The 12565-nt window shown below is 32.7% G+C and overlaps 1 long non-coding RNA gene across 1 annotated transcript in view; it reads right to left on the bottom strand.

Annotated features, from left to right (window-relative positions):
• The window catches only part of LOC127701911 (uncharacterized), a 32251-nt gene extending 20848 nt beyond the window's left edge, over positions 1-11403 (bottom strand). The window contains exon 1 of the long non-coding RNA XR_007982248.1: positions 11209-11403. This is a non-coding gene — a long non-coding RNA (uncharacterized LOC127701911). The remainder of the gene's footprint in view (positions 1-11208) is intronic.
• Positions 11404-12565: the final 1162 nt, after the last annotated feature.

Genomic DNA, 12565 nt, shown 5'->3' with positions numbered 1-12565 from the left:
TTTCAAAAAGATTTATCATTTAAATAATTACAAATTCAATTAAAAATTCATTTAATAAATTAAATTATAAATTATATAGATAAAAATTATTATTTATTTCATTTAAATATCACATGACTTTAAAAGTAGTAAAATTTAAAGGTTACTAAAACTATAAAAATTAGTATCTCAAACTAAAAATAACTTTCGTCTCATAAAAAAGTTAAAAATACTCTTGCTTAAAAATGCTTGAATTTCAGGACAATTCATCATTTCAACTAATTTCTGATCATCGTCTAAAATAGCAAAATTTTCAATATAATTTGAACATTCAGAAAATAAAAGCCATCTCAAGTCATCATAAAGAGAACAATTTAAAAGGAAGTGTTTTTCAGTTTCAACACAATTGTTCGTACAAAGCACACAAAGTCAGCAATACAGCTCTGAATTTGGATTGTGATTGAATATTTGACATATCATAGGTTTCTGACACAGAATGAATGTGGTCGAAGTACTTAAAAATTTGAAATTAAACATTTACCTATTATGATCCGATATCCAAAATCTAAATTCATGGTTAGATTCAGCATATCAAAGAACCCCAATAATCCAATTTTTGATGAAATCAAACTAAATTTAATTTTTGACCCTTTGAACCTCAATGTGGACCAATTTAATAACGGGCCCAAAATCCTAAATCTTAATACAAGGTTAGATTCAGAATATCAAAGAACCCCATATATTCATTTTTTTGTGTATAATTTATTATAATCAAACAAAATTTAATTTTGGACCTCTATATATTTGGACCAACTTGAAAACTGGGCCCAAAAATCAAAAATCTAAATACATGTTTAGATTCAGCATACCAAAGAACGGTCAATAACCCCTTTAATTCAATTTTTTGTCAAAATCAAACAAAGTTTAATTTTGGACCCTTGGACCTCAATGTAAACTAAATTGAAAACCGGGCAAAAAATCAAAAAATCTAAGTAGAGGGTCAGATTCGGCATATAAAAGAACCCCAAGAATTCATTTTTTGTTGAAATCAAACAAAGTTTTATGTTGGACCTTAATGTGGACCAACTTTAAAACGGGCCCTAACGTTTAAAACCTAAATACATGGTTAGACTCGGCATATCAAAGATCCCAGCTAATTCAATTTTTGATGAAATCAAACAAAGTGTAATTTTGGAAACTTTGGACCTCAATGTGGACCAATTTAAAAACGGGGCCCAAATTCCAAAATCTATATACACGGTTAGATTCAGCAAGATTCACCGAGGCCCTTATTTTAGAATTCATAAACGGTTTAGGCCATAACCCCAGAATTCAATCCCAACCTTCCCTTAGAGGTATGGAACCGTGTGGTACAATTTCATAGAAATCCATACAATTATACTAAAGTCTGGAAACCAAATGTCTTCGGGCGAGGACGACGACGACGCTGACAACGTCATAACATTAAAATTTTGCTGTCGTATAAAAATTGAATGAAAGAACCTTTTTAATTTCGGACAGATTGTCATCATTTTATTGGATAAGTGTAATAAAAATTTACATGTACATTGATATGTAGAGAGATTTTTCAATTACTTAAGCATACTTTGTTCATAAATTTCCGTCAAGCACTTAATTTCTTTTCATTTTAATGCCCGCCTAAGACAGAAAAGAGAATTATGTTGTCTGACCTGTGCATCAGTCTATCCAGTATCCGGTATTAGTTTTGGTTTATAAGGAAGGTTAAAGTGTATGTTAAGGGTAGTGTGTGGGCACATGAACTTGAAACTATGTTTACGTTCACTATGAAGTAAGCTGTTTACTATGTATGCCAAATTACGGCTTTGATCCATATTTCACGGTTAACTGCAGGAACATAAATATAATATATTATAACAGATTAAAGTTTTGGTTTATGGTAGTTTGTAGTGATCTCAACTTGAAACTTAGTAAATATGTTTCGAAACTTACATGTAGGAAAACCTGAGATCACCCACGGTTTTGGTGGGGTGCGTGTTGCTCAGTCTTTAGTTGTCTATGTTGTGTTTTAAATACTGTTGTTTGTGTTTAATTTGGTCTTTTTTCGTTTTTTGTCATGACGTTGTCAGTTAATTGTCGACTTATGTGTTTGAATGTCCCTTTGGTATCTTTCGCCTTTATTTTTGAACATATCTAAAGTAAATTGTTTATTATAAAGGCAAAATAGGGGTTTTACAAAATATTTCACAGCTCACTGATCATATACAAGTAAAAACGTGCGAGTGGGACATGGTAACCTACATGTATGTACACATATTCTTGTTTTAATTTCTGTTCGGCCCATGTTATATCGAATTTGGATTTTTTTCGTACATACTCATTCAAAAAATTCGTAAGGGTTCCGCAGAACCCAGTGTCTCGCCTACTTTTTCTGTTAATCGCAGGCTCAACAAAAATGAGGAAGTAAATCAATAAAAATATTCCTCTTGATACTATCTTTTGATTGTAAGAAGCTTCTGCCCAAGTTTGGTAAAAATCCAGGATAGTTTATGAATCTTATAAATGTTTAAAAACTTTAACTGTAGACTGAATGTAATGTTAACTGGAAAAAAACGAAATGTCCTTCTAGATACTAGCATTTGATCATAAACAAGCTTCTGTCCAAGTTTGGTACAAATCCAAAATAGTATAAGAAAGTTATTAAAATTTTAAAAACTTTAACCACAGGGTGAATATGTTGTTTCCTGGCAGAAAATCTAAGTCCATTTTAAAGTAAAATACAGAAAAAATTGATTTATTTTTTTACAAAATTTCCTTCTAGATACTAGCTTTTAATCATAAACAAGCTTCTGTCCAAGTTTGGTACAAATCCAAAATAGTATAAGAAAGTTATTAAAATTTTAAAAACTTTAACCACAGAGTGAATGTGTTGTTTCCCAGCAGAAAATCTAAGTCCATTTAAAAGTAAAATAAGGAAAAATTGGATTTATTTTTTTACAAAATTTACTTCTAGATACTATCTTATGATCATAAACAAGATTCTGTCCAAGTTTGGTACAAACCCAAGATAGTTTAAGAAAGTTATTAAAATTTTAAAAACTTTAACCACATAGTGAATGTAATATTTCCCGGCAGAAAAACTAAGTCCATTTATAAGTAAAATACGGAAAAAATGGAATTTTATTTTTACAAAATTTACTTCTGGATACTATCTTATGATCATAAACAAGCTTCTGTCCAAGTTTGGTAGAAATCCAGGATAGTTTAAGAAAGTTATTAAAATTTCAAAAACTTTAACCACAGAGTGAATATTTGTGGACGCCGCCGCCGCAGCCGCCGCCGCCGACGCCGACGGAATGTAGGATCGCTATGTCTCGCTTTTTCCACTAAAGTCGAAGGCTCGACAAAAAGACATATATAATATAATGATTAACGCATTCATTGTAGATCTTTTGTTTGATGATATATTTTTGTTTTTAAATGTCTTTCTATCTACAGTTTTGAACATAAAGGCAAACGCCAAAACTGGTCGAAATCACTGAAAATGTCATCGAAGGGAAATGCATTTGCATTTCGTATAAGGATATGATAGTCGATTGCGGTCATGTCGACTGTACTATTGATCTTCTTTCAGTGGTATTTTTTTTTCTCTCTATCTTTTAGTGTTATCCCTAAAGACACAAAAAAGATGATCATATTCATTTAAGGCGAAGTATAGGTAATTGCACGGCTCCAGCGGAATTTGGGTTAAAAAAACGTGCGTTGTTAGTTACGCAAGTTATCTCCCTTACTCCAAGAAATGAATAAAATGCTCCGCTTGGCGCAGCTAAGTGATACGACCGCAGAGGTCGAACCCTGAACAGTTGGGGCAAGTATGGATACAACATTCAAGCTTGATACAGCACTGAATTTGGATTGTGATTAAATATTTAAATTTGACACAGCATAGGTTTCTGACACAGAATGAATGTGGTCTGAGAACTTTTTAATTTACCTATTCAAACCATATCATTATTAGTTGCTTTTATATATAAATCAAAAATAACCAATTTAAAATGGAAAATTTTAAAGAAAAAATAAATGTGGATAGTGTCCACATGTGGACACAGATGATGCCCCTGCTTGCATATCATATAGTTATAAAGGGACATAACTGAAGAACGGTAAAATTGACGCTACCCAAATTTGAACTTGATCTGAGTTTTGTGGTAATAAGCATTGTGTGAAAGTCTCATAACATTTGGTTGAGGCTAGCTTAAGTAGAAAACAGAAACTAAAAATTCAGCAATTTTTCTATTTGTAAACACGCATAACTCTAAAACGGTTGTGTATAAGTTTTATAACATTTGGTTGAGACAAACTAAAGTTAGAGAACGAAAACGAAAAATTCAGCAATTTTAAAGTTTATAAATGGACATAACTCAAGAATGGTAAAAGTGTCGCCACCAAATTTCGTACTTAATCTGTATTATGTAGTAATAAGCATTGTGTAGAAGTTTCATAACATTTGGTTGAGGCACACTAAAGTTAGAAAATGGAAACAAAAAATTTGCACTTGATCTTAGTTTTGTGGTAATGAATATTGTGTATAGGTTTCATAATGTTTGGTTGGGGCAAACTTAAGTTACAGAATGGAAACTAAAAATTTTGCAATCTTTTGATTTATAAAGGGGCATAACTCAATAATGGTTAAAGTGACACTACCCAAATTTAACTTGATCTGTGTTTTATCAGTGGAAGTCAAAATTAAACATTGCATTGTATAAAGCATTGATTGAAGTTGATTCAACTATAATCATGGACAAAGGAAGATAACTCCAATTTTAAAAATAACTTCATATTTAGGAGAAAACAAAAATTTTGCAATTTTTCCATTTATAAAGGGACATAACTCTAGAACGATTAAATTGACGCCACCAAAATTCAAACTTGATCGGTGTTTTGTGGTAATAAGCATTGTGTATAAGTTTCATAACATTTAGTTGAGGCAAACTTAAGTTAGAGAACGGAAACTAAAAATTTTGCAATTTTTCCATTTATAAAGGGCATAACTCTAGAAAGGTTAAAGTGACGCCACCAAAATTCAAACTTGATCTGTGTTTTGTGGTAATGAGCATTGTGTATAAGTTTCATAACATTTGGTTAAGGCAAACTTAAGTTAGAGAACGGAAACCAATTTTGGGACTTACGTACAGACGGACAAGGGTAAAACTTAATGCCCCCACCGCGACGGCGGGGGCATAAAAAGGAAAAAAAGGACAAAAAAATCCCCCTCAATTTTTTTGAACCCCCTTATGATTCATCACCCCCAAACTCAATCCCAGTCTTCCCTTTGTGGTATGGTACCTTGCAGAACAATTTCAGAGAGATCCATACACTTGAACACAAGTTATTGTCTAGAAACTAGAAAAATGCTTGTTTTTTGGCCCCTTTTTGGCCCCAAATTCCTAAATGTTTAGGGCAATTACCCCCAAACTCAAACCAAGCTTTCCCTTTGTGAAATGGAACCTTGTAGTACAATTTAATAAAGATTTATACACTTACACACAAGTTATTGTCCTGAAACTAGAAAAATGCTTGTTTTTTGCCCCTTTTTTGGCCCCAAATTCCTAAAATTTTGAGGCAATTACCCCCAAAATCAATCCCAGCCTTTCCCTTTGTGGTATGGTACCTTGCAGTACAATTTCAGAGAGATCTATTTACTAACACACAAGTTATGTCTGGAAACTAGAAAAATGCTTATTTTAGGCTTCTTTTTCCTAAACGTTTTGGGGAATTATCCCCAAACTCTATTCCAGCTTTCCCTTTGTGATATGGAACCTTGTAGTACAATTTCAGAAAGATCCATACACTTACACACAAGTTATTGTCATGAAACTAGAAAAATGCTTGTTTTTTGCCCCTTTTTTGGCCCCTAATTCCTAAAATTTTGAGGCAATTACCCCCAAAATCAATCCCAGCCTTCCCTTTGTGGTATGGAGCCTTGTGGTACAATGTCAGAGAGACACTAACACACAAGTTATGTCTTCGAATTTACAAAAATGCTTATTTTTTGCCCCTAATTCCTTAACTGTTGGAACCATAACCCCCAAAATCAATTCCAACCTTCCTTTTGTGGTATTGAACTTTATGGTAAAACTTCATAGAGATTCATTCACTTAAACTTAAGTTAGATTGCGAAAACCAATGTGTCTTCGGACGACGACGACGACGCCAATGTCATACCAATATACGTATAAAAATAGGCACACAACCGAGAAATTATTTCGTGTGGCATGGTTTATAATGTTATAACTATTAGTAAATGGTAAAAAATGATTAAAATCTGGAATGTATAGACCACAAACAATCTTTGATAATGACTTTATCAATGACTTTACTAAGACTCATGATAAAATATCTGTAAAGTATGATCATATGATTCTTCTGGGCGATTTAAATTATGACTTACTATCAACAGATAAATGTACACCTTTAAACACATCTGTGAAATATGTGGAATTGAAAACATTATGAAAGGTGCAACTTGTTTCAATAAAGATGCAAAACCAACATTAAATGATGTCATCTTAACAAACAGAAAAAACTTAATCCAAAATACCACAAATTTTAACTGTGGATTGAGTGACGTCCATGACATCATTGATGTACAAATAAAATCTGATGTTCAACCAACTAAAAAAACACTAAAAACATACAGAAGCTATAAACAGCTAGACAATGGATTTTTTTTTATACGATCTAGAACAGGCAAATCTTACAACAGTTGTAGATAATGTGGACAATGTTAATGAGGCTAACACTATTTTTCACACTAAATTAATTAGTATACATGTTGTTGACAACCACATACCAGTGAAAAACTGTTTACAAACCAGCACCATTGGAAAGAGTTCCGCATATGGCACCCCACGGAATAAACTGTAATACATTATTGTGTTCTTTTAGTATGGTGGGGGTGCCATATGGAACTCTTACCGCACCATTTATGAATATGCATCTAAAATATGCAATCTATAAGAAACAAATGTTTACATATAAGATCAAAGAATAAAATGCTTCGCTGGGCACAGCAAGATACGACCGCAGAGGTCGAATCCTGAACAGTTGCGGCAAGTATGGACACAACATTCAAGCTTGATACAGCTCTGAATTTGGATTGTGATTAAATATTTGACACAGCATAGGTTTCTGACACAGAAAGAATGTGGTCTAAGAACTTGAATTTTTTTAATTTACCTATTATGGTCCAATGTCCAAAATCAAAATACATGGATAGATTCAGCATATCAAAGAACCCCAAGAATTCAATTTTTGCTAAAATCAAACTAAGTTTAATTTTGGACCCTTTGGACCTTAATAAAGACGAATTTAAAAAACGGGACCCAAAATTAAAAATCTAAATACACGTTTAGATTTGGAATATCAAAGAACCCCAATAATTCAATTTTTGATGAAATCAAACAAAGTTTAATTTTTGACCCTTTTGACCTCAATTTGAACCAATTTGATAGCAGGGCCCACAAATAAAAAATCTAAATACATGGTTAGATTCAGCATATCAAAGAACCCCATATATATTCAATTTTTGTTGAAATCAAAAAAAGTTTAATTTTGGACCCCAGTTTAGACCAACTTGAAAACTGGGCCCATAATCAAAAATCTTAACACATGTTTAGATTCAGCATATCAAAGAACCCCAAGAATTCAATTTTTGTTATAATCAAACTAAGTTTAATTTTGGACCCTTTGGACCTTAATGTAGACCAATTTAAAAAACGGGACCCAAAATTAAAAATCTAAAAACACGGTTAGATTTGGCATATCAAAGAACCCCAATAATTCAATTTTTTGATGAAATCAAACGAAGTTTAATTTTGGACCCTTTTGACCTCAATATGAACCAATTTGATAGAGGGGTCCTCAAATAAAAAATCTAAATACATGGTTAGATTCAGCATATCAAAGAACCCTATATATTCAATTTTTGTTGAAATCAAACAAAGTTTAATTTTGGACCCTTTTGACCTCAATATGAACCAATTTGATAGCGGGGCCCACAAATAAAAAATCTAAATACATGGTTAGATTCAGCATATCAAAGAACCCCATATATTCAATTTTTGTTGAAATCAAACAAAGTTTAATTTTGGACCCCAATTTGGACCAACTTGAAAACTGGGCCAAAAATCTAAAATCTAAATACATGTTTAGATTCAGCATATCAAAGAACCCCATATATTCAATTTTTGTTGAAATCAAACAAAGTTCAATTTTGGACCCCAACTTGGACAAACTTGAAAACTGGGCCCATAATCAAAAATGTAAACACATGTTTAGATTCAGCATATCAAAGAACCCCAAGAATTCAATTTTTGTTCAAATCAAACTAAGTTTAATTTTGGACCCTTTGGGCCTTAATATGTAGACCAATTTAAAAAACAGGACCCAAAATTAAAATTCTAAATACACGGTTAGATTTGGCATATCAAAGAACCCCAATAATTCAATTTTTGATGAAATCAAACGAAGTTTAATTTTGGACCCTTTTGACCTCAATATGAACCAATTTGATAGCAGGGTCCACAAATAAAAAATCTAAATACATGGTTAGATTCAGCATATCAAAGAACCCCATATATTCAATTTTTGTTGAAATCAAACAAAGTTTAATTTTGGACCCCAATTTGGACCAACTTAAAAATTGGGCCAAAAATCAAAAATCTTAATACATGTTTAGATTCATCATATCAAGGAACCCCATATATTCAATTTTTGTTAAAATCAAACAGACCCATTGGACCTTAAAGTAGACCAATTTGAAAACTGGACCCAATATTAAAAATCTAAATACACGGTTAGATTCGGCATAACAAATAAATAAATGTGGTCAAAGATTTTACAAATCTAATGCGCCATACTGTGCAATTAAAGATTACTTCTTGAAATTTTTCAATATTTGAAATTTGAAAAAAAAAAAATATTTGAAGAATAATTCTTTTTAATTTCTGAAATCTGAAATGAGAAAAAAATGACCCCCCACAATTTCTTTTTACCCCCCTTCCCCCCCCCCCCCTCTTTTCCCCAAAAAAATTCTTTCCCTCAAGATATGGTCATAATCTCAATTCAAATTTCCAATGGAGTTTGCAACCATAATTACCCATTTAAATTTACCAAAGTGCTAACTTAATCTATTTTATAATAGAATTTAAAATATAGTGTCAAATTTTTCATATGGATTTTTTTGGAAAAAAAAAGATGCAACATTTGCAGATATTTTTACTGGTCTTCCTTTATAAATATGCATTTCTTTAAACATAATTTAAAAGCAGTGTAAGGGAAGTAACCAAAACGTTGTATTTGGATAACCTCCCTTACACTGTTTTAAATTATCTTAATTGTTCATTAACCATTACTTTATACATAATTTAAAAGCAGTGTAAGGGAGGTAATTTCAATGATGTATTTGATTTATCTCCCTTACACTGCTATAAATTATGTTTTGTACTAAAGTATTTGTCCATTAACCAGGACAACCTTGTTTTTCCCCCTTATTTGCCCCTAATTCCTAAACAGTTTGAGCCATAACCCCCCAAAGTAAATCCTAACCATCCCTTTGTGGTATGGAAACTTGTAGTATCTTTTCAGAGAGATCCATACACCGTTCCACAGTTATTGTCTGGAAACTAGAAAATGCTTATTTTTTACCCCTTTTTGGCCCCTTATTCCTTAACTGTTGGTACCATAACCTCAAAAATCAATCCCAACCTTCCTTTTGTGGTATTTAACCTTATGGTAAAATTTCAAAGAGATCCATTCACTTAAACTAAAGTTAGAGTGCGAAAACCAATGTGTCTTCGGACGACGACAACACCAACGTCATACCAATATACGACCGCAAAAATTTGTTGCGGTCGTATAAAAACAGGGAGACATATCGGCAACAACGAAACAACGAAACATTGATACCAAACTAAGACGTTAGTCTATAAGAAACTATTTTATAGAGTGTTGCACAGGCGGTCCAAAACAAAAAGATTTCTGGCCAACAATCAAACCCTTTTTAACAAACCAGTCACCAATGTATCTCCATGATATTATTAATTTTAAAAATGTACCTTACTCTTTAAGAAAGCAACAAGTTGTCGAAGTACCACAGGTGAGAACAACACAATTTGGCCTTCATTCATTAAGGTATGCTGGAGCTACACTCTGGAATGAGCTGCCTGACGCAATCCGTGCGCAGTCGAACCTGAACCAGTTTAAAAGTATGATTAACAACTGGAATGGCAACTCATGCAAATGTGGCTCCTGCAGATCTTAATGTTTTGATTTTTAAGTTGAGTTTTCCATGCAGCTTTTAGAACTAGTTTTGCATTATTTACTTTGTCTGCTTTGAATGTGCTTATAATCTAGTTTAGACTAGTGCTTTACTTGTTTGTACTGTGGTTTTATATATGAACATTTCAGCTTATGCAATATAGCTGTCTTACTTTGTATGTCTAATGTGTATGTTTTATATGCTTTATATGTCTTAGTATTGTATGTGTTGTTATTGTTATTAATGTCGGCAAAAAGCTCTACAGAGCTAATGTTTGTAATGTTTCATGTAAACCGGACTTAAAATAAAATTTTCTTCTATTCTAGTCCAAACAAGTATGCCTGTGCTATCTCAAAACTTCAAAGAAATTATAAGAATGACTCTAATCAGAAATCTAAGTATCCTTTTATTATTGTTTCTTTGTTACTGCAACTCCGTTCATCCAGCAAACATATATATCGTGCTTTGCCATGATTGTAGCTATAGAAAAGAGCAAGCGATCGAGACCAGGTTGTGTCCCCTGCATGTATGTGAATCAGTCAATATCTCGAATTTATAGCACCGGAAATGTTGAGGATTAAAAGATGCAGAAAACATCGACGGACGTAAATTGATAGCACTAGCTCACTTTACCAATAGGGCCAGGTGAGTTTAAATGTACAAGTATTTTATTAATTTTATCGGTACATTTTCGGAATGTATTGCTAATTTTGTGATGAACCAATTGTTGCTGTCCTTGTGTGATGTTTGGAATATTTCTATTTGAAAATCATTTTATCCACAGGAGTGGGGATAGGGGTGTAATTTAAGGATGTGGGAATGGGTCTGGAGGTGGACATTGAGGTGCGTTAACCTTCTTCTAGTTCACTGTTTTTCTGCACATGACTGTTATAAAATGAAAATTGATTACACGAACCTATCATACATACCTTCATTGCACTCGCTTGTAGTATTTGTATCCGCAGAAAAAGTAATAGAAATATAGGATAAGATTAAGAGGATAATAAAGGCCGACATCGTTAAATCATTTCCTTTAAAGGAAAAATATCTTGACAATTTCAAGTCTAAGGAAATCGGTGCAAGTTGAAAGAGTGCCTGTCAGTGAATATATACACTATCTTGAGTCTGAAATAAACAAAATTAATAATAAAAGCAAATGTAATTACTAATAAAAGCAAATGTAATTACAGTATATAGAATCATGTGCAAAACAGTGTAGCCGAGACCATTGATTGGCGCACTGAAATATCCAATTGACTGGGTCTGATTAGGTGAACGTTCGTCTGTAACGCCCACAACTCCCGACGTATTTATTATAAACATTTAAACTGGGGGGCTGCCAAAGGGTCTCAGTATATATACGAACTAAAGTGCACAGTATATTATATACATATTTTATTTGCGATCATAAAATGTACGAAGTCGTCCATTACTATGTAAATTGGGTCGATTAAAAAAAAAGCTGAATATGTTTCTGTTGCCAAGGGTTTTTCACAAGTATAGTAGTTAGCAGAAAAGATCATCAAACTATACATTTTATACTGAACTGCGGCCAAGCTTAGCGAAAGGTCGTGCAACATAATCAGTCAAACAAACTTTATTAGATTAACTCGTTAAGGAACGATCGTTTTCATTGGTCAATTCAAACCTTCGACCTCACACCTGCGAAAATAGAACACGCGTACTATAAAGCTGAATGGACTGATCAGTATTCACGTAGCCGGTCAAGGTCGTTAAAAACTTCCTTGGTCATATTCACGTACATGACTGTGTTCTTGATTATCCCATGGCAATTCTAGCTTTTATACATGTGCATGTAAAATTTTAAACTTTAATCTTAATTACAGTCACGTCGAAATATTTAATTCAACTGTCTCCTCTCAATTGGTTCTGGATTAAGGGAGCTACCATTTTATTTTGATTTGGGGTGGGGGACTTGGATGAAACATTTTGTCCTGCATTTTTTTTAGTTGTTATCTCTGTCCTGTCTTTCTATTTTTCAGTCTGTTAGGTCCTGACTATATTTATTAGTTTATCCTGATTTTTTTTACATAAATCGTCGTCCTGCCTTTTTTTTGTCAAGTTGCTCACCCTGCCTTATCTTTTATTCAATGGACTTGATGAATTAACGTTGTACTTGAAATGTAACCGTACTTAACTACAAAAATAACCAAATTACATACTAAAGATATTGCTCGATATTTATAGTAAATGGGTTTGTGTTATAAACTGTCATGTTCATTATTCATATTCTTTCATAAGTTTTAGGATAGTGTGATTTTTTTT

The sequence above is a fragment of the Mytilus californianus genome, unplaced genomic scaffold, assembly GCF_021869535.1.
Source record: "Mytilus californianus isolate M0D057914Y unplaced genomic scaffold, xbMytCali1.0.p SCAF_5, whole genome shotgun sequence".
Classification (NCBI taxonomy): Eukaryota; Metazoa; Mollusca; class Bivalvia; order Mytilida; family Mytilidae; genus Mytilus; species Mytilus californianus.
The sequence above is the reverse complement of the archived record's forward strand: the minus strand, read 5'-3'. Positions and strand labels throughout refer to the sequence as shown.